The sequence below is a fragment of the Bemisia tabaci genome, chromosome 1 (genome assembly GCF_918797505.1).
Source record: "Bemisia tabaci chromosome 1, PGI_BMITA_v3".
NCBI classification, from domain to species: Eukaryota; Metazoa; Arthropoda; class Insecta; order Hemiptera; family Aleyrodidae; genus Bemisia; species Bemisia tabaci.
The window spans coordinates 35,778,587-35,799,359 of NC_092793.1; the positions used below are offsets into that span (position 1 = coordinate 35,778,587).

At 38.8% G+C, this 20,773-nt stretch overlaps 1 protein-coding gene across 24 annotated transcripts in view; it reads left to right on the forward strand.

The window, feature by feature from the left end:
• Positions 1-20,773, forward strand: part of LOC109038096 (calcitonin gene-related peptide type 1 receptor) — a 506,731-nt gene that overhangs the window by 297,713 nt on the left and 188,245 nt on the right. The window contains exon 1 of one of the 24 annotated variants that reach the window (XM_072300423.1): positions 14,023-14,168. The exons of the other annotated variants lie outside the window; for them this stretch is intronic. The gene's annotated coding sequence lies outside the window, so the exon portion shown is untranslated. Of the gene's footprint in view, positions 1-14,022; positions 14,169-20,773 lie in introns of those variants that run through there. 24 annotated transcript variants of the gene reach the window in all.

Below are 20,773 nucleotides of genomic sequence, written 5' to 3' on the forward strand. Positions count from 1 at the left end.
CTGTTCACAGTTTCGGATGGACATCGGTTTAATAAATAGGCCGCTGTTAGAACAGCATGGCCCCACATTTCACTGTTTAGACCAGAATTAAATAGGAGAGCTCGGGTCTTTTCCATTAAGCTGCGATTTAATCTTTCAGCTTTACCGTTTTGCTGTGGTGTGTGTGGTACACTGTACCTAATCGGGTTTAATACCTCTCTTTTTGAGCCAGGATTTAAAATTATCAGAGATATATTCCTCGCCATTATCACATCTTAATCTGCTTGTCTTCGTCATGAATTTAGCTTCTGCTTCATAAACATATTCTTTGATAAAATCTTCTGCTTCATTTTTATGGGACATTAGATACACTTTGCAGAAATGCGTATAGTCGTCTAATACCTATGGTCAAGAAATATTGCTTGCCATCAGGCGTGGGAGGATTGCTTGGTTTGCAGACGTCACTATGAATTAGCTCTAATGGACGAACAGCACGTTCTCGAACAGTTTTAAAGGGCAGTCGGGTTTGTTTTGCTTCGGCACACACGGAGCAAACACTATCATCAGCTTTTAAAATATTATGAGGAATACCATCGGCTAGATCGGTCAGCTTCCTTAGATAAGCTTCATTTAAATGGCCCATTTTACGATGCCATTCATTGTAGACACTATCATGATGAGATTGAGCTACAAGAACTTCTCGCTCAGGAATTAGATCAACGGTGTACAAACCATTATTTGTTTTATGACCTTCTATAATTACGCGGTTGTCAACTAAGATCTGCACTTTATTTTTGTCAAACACTACCTTGCCTTTATTTTTTGTAATTGCACTGACAGATAAAAGATTTCTGGACAAATCTGGCACGTGATATACATTATTTAAATTAAATGCTTTGGATACAATCGAGCCAACATCCGACGTCGAAATGGTTGCGCTCTTTTTGGCCGTTTTGATGTCGAATTTGCATGGGTCTGACGTGGAAAAGAGACGTTGATCATTGATAAGGTGATTGGTCGAACCACTGTCAAGAATGAAATTTACTTTATCACAGTTGTCTGAGAACTCACTTTTAGTTTCATTTTCAGTTAAGAATATTTCAGTTTCAGCAAAAAAGGCTGCTTTATTATCATCATTATCATTATTGTGAGAGTTACTCTTACCTGTATTGTTATTTCTTTTCCCTTGATTTTCACGTCGAAAGAAACAATTTATCGCTAGATGATTGTCGTTTCTCCTGCATGCTTCTGTCAGAGTACAATTTGTCTGCAAGTTGGGACAGTTTCGTTTCAGATGACCTCGCTTGTTGCATTCATAACACGTTACATTATTACTGAAGTTAGATTTAAATTTGACGGCAGCGTGAAAAGTTGCGCCTTCAGTATCTTCATCCGATAGTTTCAATTTCGCTTCCTCTTGAACTAATCTGCCAACTAGATTGTTGAGGGTTCTGTCTTTCTCACTAGTAGAATCCCATGCACTGCTAAAGTGTTTATAGCTTTCAGGTAAAACTGACAAAATTTTTGTCATGAGCATGGTATCGTCGATATTTTGGTTTAAGCGATTTAACTTGTAGGTTATGTCCTTAAGTGCGGAGATGTTATCAATAACACTTTGCTTGGATTTAAATTTGAAGTTGTAAAACTCGGTTAGGAGTGTGCATTTTTGCTGGTTATTGTCTCTCTCATAGATTATTTTGAGTGAATCAAACATTTGCTTACTTGTAGTACACGTAATTATGTGGGGAATCACAGATTTATCCAGTGTTGAAACGATGTAATGCTGAGCTTTAGCATCTCTTGAGTTCCAATCCTTTTGGGTTGCTGCTGTAGTTGCATCTTCCAATTTCTCCGTACCGTCTACGATGCCAATCAGATCTCTTGCCTTAAATAAAATTTGAATTTGAAAATACCAAATACTGTACGTTTCGGGATCCTTTAAGTTTTGAATATGCAGGACATCTTCTCTGTCACTTTTTGCCATTTTGGCACAGTCACTCAGGCATGCACGATCAACCGGCACCAACCACGAATTTACGCGAAACTTTTCGAACGACGTTTTACACTTTAACTTTGAAGGAACTGCGGCCCATAACCTGATCGATTTGATTTAAATTGACTTTATTTTAGTTTAATTCAGGGCTTTAATTTAATTAATAAGAACTCGAAGATTTGCTCTTGCGAACATGAACAAGGTGTGCAATGTATTGTGGGTAATAGATATTTCAGAGTGACAACTTGACAAAACAAGATTTAACTAGAATAGACGTAGTACCAACATAGGAGTTTATGATTAACATGGAACACTATTTATTATATGCAATTAAATTTTCCGAGGATCTGATTTAGTCTGTAAATGATACCTTAATGCGAATAACAAGTATGGTTTTGGTATCATTTACTTGAAATCAGTGAAGCAATTATCTGCTATTTCTCGTTGAAACTGTCTTTAACTGCCATTGATTGTGTATGTAACGGAATTTCTAAAAGTAAGATGTAAGTAAAATATCCACGACTTTCATCAAAAGCATTTAATAATATAAGATGAGTGGATTTTAGAATCTACAAGGTTTGTCGCAGCATCTGGATGCTTGAAATTACCATACTAGTCAGTCGGGAACGCCACACTGGCACTGTGTCGCATAGTGTCAGCCGTATCGTGTTATTTACCATACCGGTATATTGGTAACTATGCTGCAGCTTCACTGTGTAAAAAATCAAGTAAACAGTATGGTAAATAACACCCAAACTCTGGTAAATCCCACCGATTATTTTTTTCAGTGTAGTGGGTGTGCCTGTGCCCCCTGGCCGCTACCAGCCCAACCCTCGGAGATCGCGCTTCGCGCTCCTTGTGGCCTGGATTGCAGGTTCCTTAGAGTTAATCTAAAGAGAACGGACCCATCTAGGGACACTAATTGTATCAATCACTGCAAAACTCACGAAAATCAGCCCTGTAGATCTTTAGGAGGTCATATTTTCAAAATGTAGATAAATGAGGCTTATCCGGGGACTGTATGCTATCATCGTAAAAATGATGAAAATTGACCCACTAGGACAGTAGAACTACTGTGAAAAAAAAATGGAAGAGGAGGTAAGAGAGCTTATAGTAATGGTGCCTGGCTACAAATAAGAAATTACTTCACGCTCGAGTACTTTCTCTGGAAATAACGATTGTAGCAAAGAAATATAGACTGATGTGGTATCTCAGCAGAATATTTTTCATTAATTGAGAATTTGTAATAGTAGTTCGCGCCATAACCCAACATATCCCAAAAAGCGCTCCGTTCTGCAATGTCACACATTTATTTATTTGAAATTGATTAAATTTTTTACTTGAAACATGAGTAAAAACACTTTACGTGATGATAATCGAATGGTAAAAATCTTGATCGATGTATTGCTTCAGATAAAATACATTTGACTTAACAGTCTGTGTTAGTTAAATGAAATTGATTGATTAGTTATTACCACGCATGCCCTGATCAAATCGGCCGATTTTAAAAATTTCCATATGAAGGGTGAAATCTAAGTTTTTGTTTCGATTAGGAGAGCGCTGTTGAACACTGTTGGAAATAAAAAAAAGGTTGTCCTCGCTTTAACAGGTTAAACTGCATCGGTAAACCCGTCTATCCATTTAACTTCAAGGCTTATAGGGTCGTATTCATAGTCGCACTTAAAACATTAAGGTCTCCTTAAGCCATAAGAATTGCATTTGTTAAGGAATCCTTGATATTTTAGGGCAGCAATGAGCCTCTGGGCATGCAAGTTAAGGATAGTAGCAGTATGCAACATGTTTCATCCTCGAAATTTTACCGCAGGAACAAATTACTCAACGGGTGGTCTAAAAATTAAATCCTAAAAAAATGTAAAAGTTTTCAATGAACTTCAATTAAAAAAAAAAAAAAATCACTTGCAAATACGTCATTTGTAGAATATAGTCTCCATTGGATCTTTTTGGAAAAAATCTCTTACCGTATCTTTTACGAGTTAACCTCCGAACTTCTCGTGATGTGAATGTTCTCTACGTCAAATTTTGACGAGAAAACGTGTGATGCTTTTCTTATTTGGACCTAGTCGAGTTAAACATTGCAGTGAAGTACGAGGCCGGTTGGAATGAGTTGGAAATTCTAAACGCTCTTTGCGCTTTTAATGGTGTTTCCTTCGTTATTTTATCTAAACTATTAAATTATACGTTAAAATTTTCGGGACTATACATTCTACATGGTACCCACATAGCACAGAATATTGATATAATACTACAATAGTACTGACACGTCAGTAGTGTCAGTATTTATATAATGCTGATGTATCCTGATTTAATATTATATCAAGACTATCCCAGTATTTATTAATTACTGATTTGGAGCTGTCAAAATATTGTTACAGTATTGGCCGAAAAGGTTGATTTCATATGGAAATCAGGGTTATGACAAGGTCATCAGAACACTGCAGGACACCGACAATATGTATGCGTTACTACGTTGACACTGACACGTCTGTACACTCAGCGCACTCTGTCAAGTAGATATGAAAGTTCAGACCATGACCGTCATTTTCATAGTACTACACATGTATTACGTTTGAAACATGAATTACACAAGTATACTAGTATTGAATATTATGAACCACTTACTTGATGTCCTGCGACGTTTAGTAGCGTAAGATACCCGGATGCCCTCGGGTGGATTTGAACCCGAACCGCGGAATTCCTAGCCCAGTATTCTGCCATTGAGCCACAGGGAGCTGATGGTGTTTCGGGTTAAAATCACGCCTATTAAGGCTGTTATAGCATGCATACCATCAGTCCGCGGCTCGACTTTCATCATAACTTTGATTAACACCGTGTTTTCTTCGGCTTCTTTTTCTTCCTATATTTTTTTTTCATTTTTGAAAGTTAATTTCTTTTCGTGTTATTTTTTTTTTGTTACCTCGTCAGCATTGACTCAATACTGTTGTTTGATATATTGAAGGTATCAGTGTTATATTCATGCTGACGCGGTATACCTTTTAACCGACAATCTTAATATCATACTGCATTAGTGTTGGTGATATCATATCAACATCCAACAATATGTATCAGTATTGACATAAGATTCTGTGCTATGTGGGTAACGATGAGAGAATTCATAAAAATCGGTTCCTAATCTTAAAATTCAATAGTTACGGGGAAAAAATGTCATTTTTCGGGAGATGCTCCAGAGGCGCGCTCTCTTGGATTAAAGGAAGAACCTTTCGGGTAGAGAATGCCTCTGATTCCGAAAAAATGCCTGCCAGTTAGGCCAAAATTTCAACAGGGGTCATGAAACAGTTACCCTCTATTGGTAGCACGCGCATCCACTCATTCTCACATGCTGCAATTAGCGAGGAGTGGCGAGGAGTGAAGCGTGGATGACGAGGGTAAGCCGGGTCAGTCCTTCCCGGAATCGGACCCCATCCCCGAGCCGATGAGCGAGGATGCTCCAAAAAGCATTCTATTCCACGGCGTGTAGGTGCTCAAAAAGAAGGTAAAACACGCTATATTCAGAAGCTATTTCGATTCTAAATAGTATGAAAAAAAGAACCTTTTGCTACAAGGGTGCGCAATTGATTTTTTTATGTACGGGCAACGCCGCACTATGGTCCAATAGCCCGATTTAAGCGGCAATAAATCGGAAAAATGAAGTTTGGAAAAAGTTCGATTTCAATACGCAGATCGATAGTACATACTGTAAAGAAGACTCCTGTAAAATATCATCTAGATTGAAACACTAATAAAGATGTGACAAGCCTGGGAAGTGCGGCGCGCGGAGCACTTTTGAGTGCGCTTCCAGTTACCGAGCGGCAGTGCTGTGTTTAAGGGCTTGTTTTCGTTGTTTCACCGTAACTGAAAGTGTTTGGGTACTTGATTCACAAAATATAAGGTAATTTCTAGATGTCCCATGCTGAAACAATTCTTTTTTATCATTTCTAATGCTCTAGATTAACCCTTAGACATAGTCAGTTTTTTCAATAAAATCGCAAAAGTAGGACCCAAAAAATATACTTTGCACCTCTGAGCACCTCGTAATTTTACTCGGAAGTTATTGTCATGACTCTAGACTACCTTTTAGTATGAGTGGCAGATCAATCATCCACAATCGCCTCAAGTTATTTCTCATGAAAATGACGTTTTCGCGTTTCTTTGCAGTCACTACTATTAGCTATCATATGCCATTGACCATGCATTTTATCATGTTCCACTCTCATATTCTATCAAAGCAGATGCCTTAGAGCCTAAATTTACCCAGGCAGAATAATACGAGTTGATGGGGCTGATCGGAAGGAATTGAAACTTATGCTCAAGAGCGGCGAAGAATCGCCTCGGGAGGCCACTTTAAAGGTCCCGTAAAAGTTTTTTTTTTGACGTTTTACCATGTTTCAAAAATATAATCTATCAGAATGGATACATGTAGGCTCAAGTTTAGCTTGGCAGATGAAGACGCGTTCAAACGGTTGATCGGTGGGACTTGAAAGTAAGGCTCTCAAGCGATGAAATCGTCTTGGGAAGCTACTTTGAGGTCCTGCAAAAGTTTTTTTTTTTGACGTTTACCCATGTATCAAACACATATATAGTCTATCAAAATGGATATATTAAAGCTTAAGTTCAGCTTGGCAGACGAAAACAAGTTCAAACGGCTGATCGAAGGAACTCGAAAGTAGGCCTCCGCAGCCATGAAACTTTGAAGTATTATCCTGAGCTGTCTTTTTCAAGTTCCCTTGACAGTAGTGTTCAACGAAGTTCTACTTTTAGCTTCTTATAGTCCATCCAATGTAAAATTTAATTGTGAAGCTTAAAAAAAAAAAAAAAAAAAAAAAAAAAAGCCTCCGAGGATCGAACCCGGGACCTACGGTTTACGGGTTACGGGGCGTGGGGCTCAGTCGCGAGCTCCCACCCCGCCCGCCCATCACGGAGTTCCGCCGAAGTTGCCACGCTCAGCTGACACGGCGGAGATAGGGAGCGCACGGTCTACTCTATTCAATGTCTTTGACCGAGACACTATAAATAAGCACCATTTAACTTTCGAAAATTTAAATTCGGCTTCTGTTCATATCTAAAACCATTTTCGAGTATTTTAAATATTATCAATTAATAATTTTATAAGCATTTTGATAATGTTGATGTTTAAACGTAATTGTTAATTTAATAAAAAAAATAAATAAATAAATTTTAAATTGAAATGAAAGTAGGATTTTAAGGGAGTCGTTCTCCTCAACTTCCGCGTTACCCATAAGAACTTCCTTGAGCTTACGAGAAGTTCATATTTCAAATGAGTTTTTCGGAGAAAAGTTTCAGAGAAACCAGTGGCACCATCGTATTTCTGACAAATTTTTACAACAGGAGAATACACTGTCTTTGGAATACACCAATTGTAAATCACATAGGCATGCAAATCATTCGCTGCCGTATTAAAAAAATTAAGAAGTTCCAATCGAACGATTAGAACCATCCTTCAGGAGTCAATGAAAATGAAGTCACGTGGTCGTCACTCAGCAGTCGTTTTTTTGTAAATTTCAAATTGTTTGATCCAAATTTGCACCCAAATTATTGGAAAACTTCTTATAAACTGATAGCTGTTGAGTCCCGGCTCATCATTGGTTGCTGAAAATTTTCGCGTAACGCGCAAATTTTGCGGAATCTCGCGGCGCAACTCATCGATGATTTGATGACCTCCATTTTCAGCTCCTATTTTTGGCGTGTGAAGTGGGCTCCAATCGATATTTGTAACAGATATAAATTAAGGAAAAACAGTGTTGGCAACTCGTAAAATTGCCACTGCGAGTGCTAAGCACTCCCAGAGTCATTCTAATGTGCTTCCAGAACTATCTTAGATTTTGGTGCGAAAAAAAAAATTTAGAGCAAACAAATTTTCAGGGAAAAAGTAAAAAAGGTTTGCGATTCCTAACAGGAATTCCAAATTTATAAAATATTTTGATCATAAAAATGAAAAAAAATTGAAACAATAAACATTCTCGGAGAAGGAATAAAATAACATACAAAACATAGCAATATACAGTTATTATAAATTGCTTGTAGTAATAAGTATAAAGGAATGTAAAATTTCCACATCATACTTTTGACCCGAGGATTCCGACTTGAATCGTACACTGCTGTAAAATAATATTATCGTTAGTCCAAGACGGACAGTTTACGAATTTTCAGCGATTAAAGCACGCCCTATAATGTATGTACACGCAAATAGTGAAGTATATACATACAGTCTTGTAGGCGCTAAAATCCGTTTCCCGCCGGACACAGCCGCACTGGTTTTTTTTTTTAGCTTTTTATATCGTTAGCAAGCGTGTCCTTTAACTTTAAACCGAAAAGGGGCCTCGCTCTTTGCACGTGTTTTTAGTGTGATTGTGAGTATTTAGTTATTGATTGGCTCATTCTTGCGGGTCTCGCGCATCCACCGCGGGATGTGTGTATTTTCCGAAGGATGAGTATAGACTCCGCGGTAGTTTATAGTGTGGTATAGTTATTAGTCAACAATTTTTAAATGAAATAGGGATTTAAAAACGTTTGTCAAAGAACTCTCTTCTCGTGACACACTGTGTGTCAAAAGTCTGTCCAAAAACTTCCTTCCAAAGACCCACTGTGCGACGGAGCATTTATCCAAAATATTCAAACTACGTATCTCCGTTTGCAACGTTGCAGACTCCTTGTCATACCTACTTTATTTTTTCTTCGGAAAACTTGTCAACTTAATTTCTTGAAAACTTCCTAGATTTTCCTTCTCTGTAATGAGAATATTCTTTAAAAATTTCAAGCTGTAAAAGTTTGCTCGTTTTTCTGCAACAAAAAATAAAATAAAAGCGCAGATTTTGAAACACCGAAATGGTGATACGCGGTTTAATCTCACTTTTTTCTACGTTTTGCGTTTTAGGAAAAAAAATTCAACTCTCATACATCATAGAACTTTATTAAATTTTTCGCTAGATTATTCGCCTTCACGTTAGGTATAGCCGCAACTCTTCTTCCCTACAATAGCTATATAAGGAACCATTGTAATACTCACGAGACCTCCCTCGTTCAGATCAAGAATAGAATAAATATTTTGAAATCAGATTCTTGCATCTTCTTTGGGAATTGAAAAAAAACTCAAGTAAATGAAGGCAGAATTTTTTTAAAAAAAGTAAATAAATATCTTAAAAAATCAACAATTCTGGCGAGACGGTCCCGATACTCTTGTGGATGTGATGTGACTGGAAGGGTAGTGCCAATAATAAGGGTAATAGAGCGAGTTTGAAAATTGCTGTAAAATGGAAACGCACCTTTCCACCAGTTCGTGACGATTTTTCTTTCTTCCTTTCACTACTTAGCATTTTTATGTCATCTAGCACCTTCAAACTTCAGAGACGGCTACGTACTGTGAGCGCCAAAATCATTTTGACAGTCAATTCTTAAATTCTAAGTAAACAAACTCAATTCTGAGGAAGTCATTAGAATCCATTGCAACTCGAATTTCACAGCTTTGAAGTGTTCAATAGAATTTAGGTGAGAGGAGTTTTTTCGAGCATTCATTTAATCCTTCCTTTGTCGTTTTACCTTCAATGCTTGAACCTATATTTTGGTGCCTAAAAGAAGATGGGCTGCAGCTGACACTCAAATGATACGTACCGGGACCACCCCGCTAGAATTGTTGATTTTTTAAGCAATTTATTTACTTTTTTAAAAAAAAATTCTGCCTTCATTTACTTGAGTTTTTTTTTTTTTTAAATTTCCAAAGAAGATGTCTCATCAATCACATTGTCTCACAACCTAACTCGTCGATGGCTGGATGTTTATTGTTGGTTGAAAATGTCTACGCCAATACTTTCAATGAGGCGGGAAGCAGTAGGTATTACCCAAATGGACTGTAACTTCCAACCATTTACTCGCAACACTAAACAACTTGCCGCACTCAAAACGTTGCGACTATAAAGGGGCGCTAGCTTTTTGGTGTTTAAAAGGACTTATTGTTGTCAGCTTTGCTCTCTTTAGAATTTTAATAAATGTGAATCCGTTTCATTCAGCGGCAAATCTAGAAACTCTGAATGTACGTTGTCCCTTTAATTGCAAGTCATAAATCCGTGTACATGGCCATCGTGAAAATGTTGCGTTGATACAGCCCACTTCCGAGGGAACGGGATCACGAGTTATGTAGGTAATCAATCTTTTACGATTGCATTAACTCGTTTGAATCACACTGTGTCCTCATTGGAAAATCTATTTTTGATGCAGCTGTGAAGCAGATGGGTTGGTGAAAAGTGTGCAAGGAAGTTCATCAAGACTGGATGAATCTCTCCTCCCTATCAGTATGGTTACCCAGTATAAGCCTACATTGTCTTTGACCAATATGTTAGGTTCTGAGAACGGACGACAAGAGAAACAAGACCCATCTAGGTAGACGCCATGACAGTTGTATATCAGTTCTTTCTCGAGAGCCAGCCCCTCTCGGTGAGCTATACAAGTGTTGCCACATACGGCAAACCCAATCTCCATCTCCACATCGTTGTGTTTTGTATCTGGTTGCCAGATCATTACGATAAAGAATCTTATTTCGATGAAAAGTTAGATTGTTATTTGCCTGAATTCTCAATGCCTCGGTGAAACTCTATGCCCCTCAAATTGTCTCTCTCTTTTCAACTAAATCAATCCGTAAGTTTTTCGAAAACTTGAGTAGGTAGGTACATCGATGACGAAAGTGCGAAACCACGAATCTCCATTTGCGCGACGTTCCGGACTTCCTGTGATACTTTATTAATTCTATGAAAAAGTAGTCAACGTAATTTCTTGAAATTTTTTCCTTGTAAACAGAATAGGTATTCTGTATGATTAGGAATCTCAAGCTATGAAGTTTGCTTGTTTCTCTTTGGAAAAATAAAATAGAAGCGGAAATTCTAAAACATCGGAATTACAACAACGGAATCTAAACAACGGAAATTATATACAATATGACGTGATAGAACTGTCGTAGAAAGCTCTTAAACGCTGTCCGGCTCCAGTTACCTTCTTGTTACGGAACGTCATTTTTCTCAACATAAAATTACAGTCCTTTTACGCAAAAATTAGTAGTAAGTGTCTCGTCTCCATTGTATGGAAAAAATCGTTTCTCACCTTAACACCCAAAAAAAAAAAAAAAAAAAAAAAAAAAAACTCAAGTGTACGATAAGGCAAGTCATGATTATTCGTATTCAGTTATTGAACCCTTTATGTCAACTCCACACTAGACCTGAAAATTGTGTTAGGTAACAAAATATTGCCGCTGTCGAGATGTATACTTTCTTAAAAGAATGTCTTAATGGTATGTCAATTTACATCTCATATTTTCTTTAAATTATTATCACATATATGCATAAAATTCTCTCAATTTAAAATAGATATTTGAATCCCGCACACAACAATCCTATATATTAAAATGCAAAGTTCCGAATCTTTGGACGTTAACTTTGAGAGAACCACCGGACCGATTTGCATGATTTTTGTTTTAAATGAAAGCCTCTGATCTGTAGATTTGCATGCTGTGATTGTTTTTTCGATTTTCTCAAATTTTCTTACTTTTATCGACGAGTGAAGTTTAGCTGGGCTCGAATTTTCTCCCATTAATTCAGACTAAAGTCCGAATTTTGGGACATTAACTTTGAAAGTACCACCGGACCGATTTGTATGGGTTTTTTTTAAATGAAAGCTTCAGATCTATAGATTTGCAGGTTGTAATTGTTTTTTCGATTTTCTCAAATTTTCTTACTTTTATCGACGAGTAAAGTTCAGCTGTTTCGAGCGGTCGTCCGGCCGCTACCTGCTTGCCCGTCCCTAGGTACCCCCCCTCTACGGTCTCAGCCAACCCTCCCGCCACATTCTTTCGGCAATCTCGGTTTTCTTTCGTATAGCTCTCCTCCCACCAACCTCAAAGAAGGAGGTTTGGGTCGCATCGTCGTTCGTCACTCGCCACCCACATTCCTTCGCATTCCCTCGGCTGCTCGGCTTCACAGCTTCTTGATATCCTTGCATCTTATTCTCTGCTGCTTCACTGACCCTGACTTATTAACGGCAGTAGTGCGTATTCCTAACAACACGTATTGTTACATACATTTTATTTATCATTATTAAATAGATTCAACTAATTGCTCTGATTCCAACTAAGCTACTGCACCACCATTGCTAGCTGTGGAAGGCGTCTGTAGGGCGCCTGGAGCAGCTAGTCTTTAATACATTTTGTCTTTGATATGCTCAAACTGCGCTCGCTAGGTAGGTCTATTTAATTCTACGAAGACCAAAATATAAATTTTCTTTCAGCCGCATCAGCAAATAGTTTTACAAGCCAGGTGCAGTGCAGTTTGTATCTTATATCAATCTTCTACTTCTACTAAGTCTAATTTTTCAGTAACTCTCTTAAGCATGCTAAGCAGTTCGGCTCTATAAAACTGTATGAGGGAGAATCAACTCCCACTGACTAACAATTTTGTTTTAAAAAAAAGAAAAAAAGAAAAAGAACATGTCACGTTAAGTACTTCTATACATTGCCACCTGAGGCAGCACTGTTGCCTAGCTGTCCAGGGATGTCGGACTTGGCATCTCACAATACAGTTCGTTATCACACCTGCATCCACTGAATACCTCGTGTTTAATATAATCCTCTCATCCCCTTTGGGAATGACCCCGATATTTAGGAACGCCGATGAATACGGCCCTAGGTCACAGACCTATGACGGTCATATTTTGTGGTACCTACCAAGGTATACATAAAGCACAAAACTGAAGGCGTGGTAAATCTCGTCATGTATACCAGAGCAATCGCGCGTGCTGCGTGCCACGAACACCGAGCGAGGTACTCTATAGAGATGTCACAGCAGGCTAGGCGAGAAAAAAACCGCTTATCCTTTGCAAGATGCTCGCGCTGCGGCGGCCTGCGTGCCAAATCTATCGGACCACCGTTCGATGCCACCGGAAACATCCATTTTCCATGGCCAATCCCGCAGCCGCGGGGCCCAATCAATACACCGCGGGTGACAATCATGAGACGAGGGTGTCGAGGATGAATGATGAACCATGGGGCCTAGCTTCCAGCGAGAGTCGGCCAATGTAAGAAAAACGGGTAAGAAAAGAGTAGACCCCTGGAAGAGAGATGGGAGGATAAATTGAGGGACGGCCGGTGGTTTGCATCGGTGAGTACCTAAATTGGAAATTGAATGAAGCTTGGACTCTGTTCGGGATTAGTTCTCGAGAATATGAGTGCTGAGCGATGATCGTACCTAGCTGAGAGTAAATCTTTCCAATGAGAGTGGTCAGATGAGTCAGCTTGATATCACAATGTGAATTGACAGATTCACCTGTATAATAACAGTATGACAGCAGGATGAAATCAGCAAGTTAAAATTCATATAAGGGTGATTTCAGCATGATAATCTGCCCATAAAATGCTGATTCATTACTGATATCATATTGGTTTATCTAGCCAGCATGTTATGATATGCATCCTTCAAATTGAAAGCCTTCAACTCCTTCAGGGCAGCAGCTGCTCTTGCTTCAGATGCTGATATTGATTCAGCATCGCCTTCACCGGCTCTAATAACAGCTGGAACTACCAGTGCTTTCAGAACGCCTATCGTTGTATCCCATACCTAGATGTTCGGCCGCCAGGACGAAGTTTACGGAGAATTTCCACGTTTTCCAGTTCGTTTTGTACAGTTTACCTGAGCAAACGCTCAACCTTCACTTGGGACTCATGATCACGTTTCGAATAAAACTAAGTAGGCACACGATAATACAAGATTTGCGGTCGCGGCAACACGTGCACGGCTTCGAGACGAAAAGACTACGTTTTGTCGACGGCTGATCACGTTACTAATTTCTATCACGAACCAGACTGGTTTCCATAATGGTTCACCACCTGTCCGCTAGGAGCGTCACCTCCAAATTAGCTCGTATCTCCCCGTGTGTTGGATTATAACAACAACAACAACAACAAATGTGCAACATAACCATAATAATCAAACAAGTGCTTCGTATACCTAATCAATGAATCAATAATGTTCGTGCGGTATTTTTATATTTGTGCTCAGTACCATGTGAAAAGAAACTGCGAAAGATTGAATCTGCCGGGATACTTGAGTTCACGAGCATATACACATTAGCTTCAAAGATATATCGAAGTGTTAGCTCTAGTGTCAGCTTGGATGATTCATAGTGTGTAAGTACCTAATGAGTCATCTAATTTTGCTTGATGTATATACGGAGTAATTTTGGAGATAATATACAATGCATTATTTAATGCATTGGAAATCTTAGGTTTCACCTGACTCAAAGCACTTGCTGCTAATACCCAGGAGTGTTCCGTCTCTTTGAGCGTTCGGCTCACAATCAATTGACAATTTGTTATTGGCCCCTCTGCAATTTTGAGTCTAGCCCGAACATCTTTTAGGAACTCAGATGAATGACCGAGGTAGTGCTTGATGCCAATTTTTACATGATTGAAGGCTTTCCATAAAATCTACAGTCCGTCAAAGTGAGCCGGCCCTCTGTGTGATCTAACGGAGCAAAGTGCTCCTCTTTTGTGCCTCGTATATACCTACCTTGAATTTTGAGTGGTTATTATGCAGATTACCGGCCCCTGGGCATATCGAGTTCCTGATCTTACTGTCAGCAGGAATTGGTTTCTAACTTCACAGGGAGGTAAAATACGGTGGCGGAAACGTCTCAAAACAAATGACACATGATTTTCAACGATAATTTGTAGGTTTAAAGGCATTAAAACGCGATATCGTCGGGTACGCGGACGGGTCATAATACGCCATAGTGAAAAAAAAGGAGGTGTTTGCATTTCGGGCATCTTGGAATTTTTTTGATGACGTAGGTCGGCACAGCGACGTATATCATCGATTTTCTTGGCAATAGTGTAATGTATGGAAAAAATCCATTCTATAAAAAGTGCTTGAAATTATATCATTAGTTGATTTAAGCAAAAAAAATGGGACATAATGGTCCATTTTTCATACTTCGAATCCCGGATTTCGCTGGCTAGGTTGTACCGACCTACGTCATAGGGTAAACTAACCTCAAGATGCAAACACCTCCTTTTTTTCTCTACGATAATAAGCCGTCATGCGGAACAGCAGGGAACTGGTGGCTAAGTGAATCATACTACCAACCTAACACGATTGTTACTACTCCTATCAAGAGTTTGCCGAATGGCGTGGGAGCGGGTTCATTCACTTCGTAAGGGCAGGAGGGGTAAAATGATGCTTTGAGGGTAAATTTCAGGGTGTAAAAGTTATACTTCTTTTGGTGCGTATACGTAGTATACCGCCTTTGCGATCGTTTCGACCCCCTACTCGATACAATAATCGAGTCCCTTGGTTCCTTACCGGAAAGTGACTGCCGCGAACTTCTGAGATTTTCCAAAGCGTGTAAAAAGTTTACTAATCCGTCAAAAATTATGATTTAATGTTTTTTGTCATTCTAGGGCTTTCTAGTTTATGTGCAATGAATACCAAGAGTCTACGTTACTTTTTTTTTTTTTTTTTTAAAAAAAAAAAAAACCTACGACTGCTCCGCGCTAATTTAAAATATGCATATATAAGTAAAAGCAAACGAACTGATTCGAGGATGGGTGAGCAGTTCAGCACTCTTCGAATGAGAATTTCACTCCTCCGTTTTGTTTAAAACGATGCTTTGACAGATCTCTACACCCCTGTTATGCTTTTCAAAATTTGGTACCACTACTCTGATAGCCAGGGCAGCCGTAAGTGCAATCATTTATAAAACTTTGGCCGAATAGAAGATAAGTTACAACATTCGAAATCCGAAGAAATCAACAATACCTCGACTTCTCCATGCAAAAAGTAAACTTAAGAGGGAAAAAATAAATGTATAATTTACAGTTAATTATAATTGACCTCGGAATCTGACAAGCAATTCCATTACATAACGGAGAAAAAACAGGGGGAACTTACAAAAATTGGTCTTTTGTAAAGGGCTTCCTTGTAAGAATTTTGACCTGAAGACAAGGGTCGTGTAGCAACAGTACTCCATACAATAGACGGTGTGCCTGAGCGGGTTAAATATTTTTTATATGTCCAAATCGAAAATTACCTATATTTTTTAACTACAGTGTTTCTTGAGTCGTTTAAGCCCCCCCCCCCCAAAAAAAAAAAAAATAAACGTCCGGATCCTGGGAAATAAAGGCGCTTTAAAAGTATTCTGGGGCTGCAATAGCTAAATCACCGGTTGCAAATCCCGTTACATTACTAAAAGAAAAAAAAAAAAAAAAAAAAAAAAAAGGAAAACCAGACTAGTAAACTTCATGGTGAAGAAAGTAACTAAAGTAACATAAAAAGCAAGAAATATTTTATTTTAACTCCGCTGACCGATCAGGAACCACAAACCGAAGCACAGTATCCAGGAATGTGAATTACAACTGATTTGCCGACTAAATTTAGCTCGATATACCTCTGAAATTTACGAAAAATCGGCGCATTATGCTTTTTTTGATGCATAGGTAGATTTATAGGACCAACTAACCAACTGAAAAACCAATGGGAAAGTGAACACTCCGAGCGTCAAGACTTTTTCGGCGCTAGATTGGCTGTTTTTCCCTCTGTGCGTAGCCCCACTAGTAATTTACTATGGCGTTAGATTAATTCTTTGCAAGTTACAGGCCATAATTTGTAAAAAGAGCTAGGCAACTTTCGGGTCGACTTTTTTGGCGCAAGGTTGAAATTCGTATTCAGCGCAAAAAATTACGTAGAAATCACGGAAAACATAGCCACCCTGGATAATTTCAGGCTATGGTTCCTTTTATGGACTAGGTGTTTGCCTGGACTATTCACTGCTCGTCATGTTTTTTTTTTTTTTTTTTTTTTTTTTTTTTTTTTTTTTTTTTACCATTTCAATATTATTATACATCTCACCCACCTCCTTATCTACCCTTCTACTTGATACCTATGCAAAGCTTGACGTGCCTGGAATGTTATTCATAGCAACGTTCTTGCAACAGATATCATCAAACGGAGAGAATTCGCAAACTTGGTGCGACGCGCTGCGCGAAGTTTAAATTGCATCACGCGACGCTCTCCGAACAACCCGTCCGTTCGTTCAATAAAGTTACGTTGATTATATTTCTTCCTTCTATTTTCGGCGAAATACACAGGCACTATGCCGCGGGTATAGTTGAGATTCTCTCTCTATGAACGTGACCTCCGCCACGGAGACAAAAATAATAGATGAGAAAAGCAATCTATATATCTGGCGGGTCATATACAGCTTAAGTTGAATGTAAATACAAGCTGTTAATGCAATAAGAATATGAGATGAGAGAAATACTTCCAGATGTCAGAAACGCAAGGTTTTTCCCCAAAAATAATTCGACTGTTATACCTTTGGGCCGACTACAATGACATCTTCTCCAGCTCATTTCATCAAAAATTCAGCGATGAAGGTTGAGTCCCGTCAGGGCTGTAGCCAGGGGGGGGGGGTGCAAGAGAGGGCGTTGCCCCCCCCCCTCCCCCCAAGTGAGATTTTTCGCCCCCCCTAGTGATATTGCGAAAGTGATAATGTGAAAAATCTAACTGTAACAGAAGCAAAAATAATAGTACTTCGACTACCAGTGATAAAGAAGATATCGCTGTGATTATTTCTGATGAGTTGGCGCACAAAAATGAGCCCATTAAACAGATAAAACTTTCAATTTAACCGAAGAATAATCAAGGAAGAATGTTTCGATCTGAATGGTATAGTACTTTTCCTTGGCTGGAATATTCACCCACCCTTGATTCTGCCTTCTGCTATGTTTGCCGTTTATACGCTGTTTATACTAAGGAGCTGGCTTTCGTAAAAACGGGTTACAATAACTGGAAACATGCATGTGATAAAACAAAATCTGGATTTCACAAGCATGAAAGTTCATCCACCCACATCGAAGCTGTAGCCTTTATGAATGAGCAAAAAAACAAGACGAGAATTGAATGTTTCTGTTGAAACTCTAGTGAATGATAGTGTGCTCGAAAAACGTAGGTATTACGTGAAAAGTATATTCGAAGTTGTGCAATTTTTGGTCGTGAATGAGCTTGTTTTAAGGGGCAATTATAATTTGGATGAACATGTGGAGCAGGGTTTATTTGAAAACCTTTTTGAATTCACTATTAGAAAAGATGAAAAACTTGCTGAAATTTGTAATTCTAGAGTCATCCCTAAAAATGCAACCTACAAATAACCTGAAATTCAAAACGAAATAATTCAAATTATGACCGAGGCTATTCAAGAAGATGTGGCAAATGAAGTTAACACGTCGGACGTCCCATTGTTTACATTATTGGAAGACTGTACTAAGGATAAAAATCGGCGTGAAAATGTTGCCATTGCTCTGCGCTACGTGAAAGACAAACACGTTTACGAATCAATACTGTCTATCGAGTCTACAGAAAAAGTAGACGTCGAAACATTCACAAATGTAACTTTAGAAGCATTGGAGAAGAAAAACGTGAAACCGGAAAACATGTTGAGCCAGTGCTACGATGGAGCTAGCGTTATGAGTGGCTCAGATGGAGGTGTTCAAGCTCTAATACAGAAAAAGTTGAAAAAAATGATTCCCTATGTCCATTACTTTAATCATAAGTTGCATCTTGTTGTTGTGAAAACCGCCGAAAACGTGGTAATAGTTCGCATCTTTTTTGGACAAACCAATGAACTTTATAACTTTTTGTCACGCTCAAGAATAGCAGCTCATTATAAAGGTAAAGCTTTATCACGACTCCTCGACCAAAGATGGTCTGACCATCTCCATGTTTGCGAAGTCATATACAATGAGTATAACCATATTTTAGAGACTCTCGATCTTATTACCGATAACAAAGAGTCTGAATTTGATGGAGATGAAGTCACTTTGAGTATTGGTTTGCGTAAGGTGATGAGGCAAAAAGATTTTGTGTTTTGCTTGCTTATGATGAGAAATATCTTGCGCACGTTTAAGCCAGCGGATTACAGGCTTTCAAGAGCGTCAAATTACGTTACTGGACGCATCAGATCTGGTAAATTCTAAAACTACAAAAACCCTCAAAAACATTTTTCGGGCAAAAAATCCGGTCGAGGAAATTGACGTGTCACTTCCTTGTAATCAAGTACGACATAAGGCCTCTTTTGACACATTTAAGACGCGCGTGCGAGTCGATTCCTTCAAAGGGCTACTTCACTCACTCACAAGGCTCGAGGCTTGTCTGGATCGCGAATGCCGCCGGCGCCACACAGTTGTCATTAGTGTATGGCTCGATATTACAAGACCGGTAAAGTGTGAAAAACCAATGGGAATGTGAACAATCCGAGCGTCAAGACTTTTTCGTAAAACTGTGTTTCTATTTCCAGTTTCTTACGAGTCTCAGGGTTCATGATGCGGATTCCGAGTTACGTGTTTTCAGAATTTAACCATCGATTTATTCATTCATTACGCGTCATTTAACTATCAAACGGCCCTGATTTTTCTATGAGCAGAGCGAAGAAAGGATCCAATAAAACGTTCAAAAAAAATTAAGACAGTTGTCAATTTTGGCGGCTAAAAAGTAGGTACATTTAAAAAAAACAAACGAAGAAAAAAATCCGAACTGTGTTTTTCAGAATGTGTTCTTTTTAGACTGTCACTATTACTATTCTACTTGATTCTATGTATCTTCTGTATACTAATTTAGCTTTAGCACAATTTTTCGTTGGAAGAGGAAAATAAAAGTTGAATTCCAAGTATACAACGGATTCTCATTTTTTCATCCAGTTTAAGTAAAAATATACTAAGTTTTGCATTTCTGGTCTCTTTTTGGATAATGTTTCAAAAATAATATTAAAGAAAAGAATAGGGTCTAAAATAGCGTAAAATTCATTCAAAAAGGGCCTAATTTTCAAAATTTTCCGGAGGAGGGCCCCCGGACCCCCCTTCTACTGGGGGCCCCCCAGACCCCCCTAGGGGCCCGCCCCATACTTAATTTAGGGCCAGTCCGCCCCTGTTAGTAATCCACCCATGTTTACGCACCGAGCCGCAGCCGGTCGCGTCAGTAAATCCGAAAAATTTTGGACCTCTATCCATGGACGGAAGGAGAGGAGAGAAGAAGGGATGAATTCGTGCGGCTCGTGTATGAAAAGGTAGGTACAAGCGAGTCACGCTTGTTGCGGAGCTCATAATTAAAGGGGGAAAAATTTCAGTTGACATCCTCGACCGATTTTGTAATTTCAAGTTCATTCGAGGGATTTATCTCAAAATCGGTTTTTTATTTATTTTTGGCAAGGGATTTATTTTTCATTTTATTTTTTCCTTTCGAGTAAGTTTTTGGAACTTTTTGATGATTATTAGTCTTAGTGGACCTTGGGAATTCTTCAAAGGTTTTTACCTATCTTATACTTGATTAAAAGGAAGTGACACGTCAATTTCCTCGACCGGATTTTTTGCCCGAAAAATGTTTTTGAGGGTTTTTGTAGTTTATATCAGGTCGTTTTTGGGTGAATAAGTACCTAAAGGTCTGGCTATACGAAGAGCTAGCAAAACCGAAGCATTCAGTACGGTGGCTCCCGGAGTTGGGTGTAGGATTTGGGAAATTTAGAGCGAATCGGAGAACCGGAACGAAAGTAGAGCGCTACTGGTGGAGAAAAGTGAAAGTGAAAACTAGGGTTTCGGCGTTAGCCGCGAGAGAGCGCACCAATGCTGATTCTGATTCTTGCAACTTCCCAGATCCTGAGAACTCGGACCAATTGCAGCAAAGTAAAGTTTAAAAATTGCCCGCGAATTTATTTACTTTCAGATAGGGCTTTATAGGATTAGAG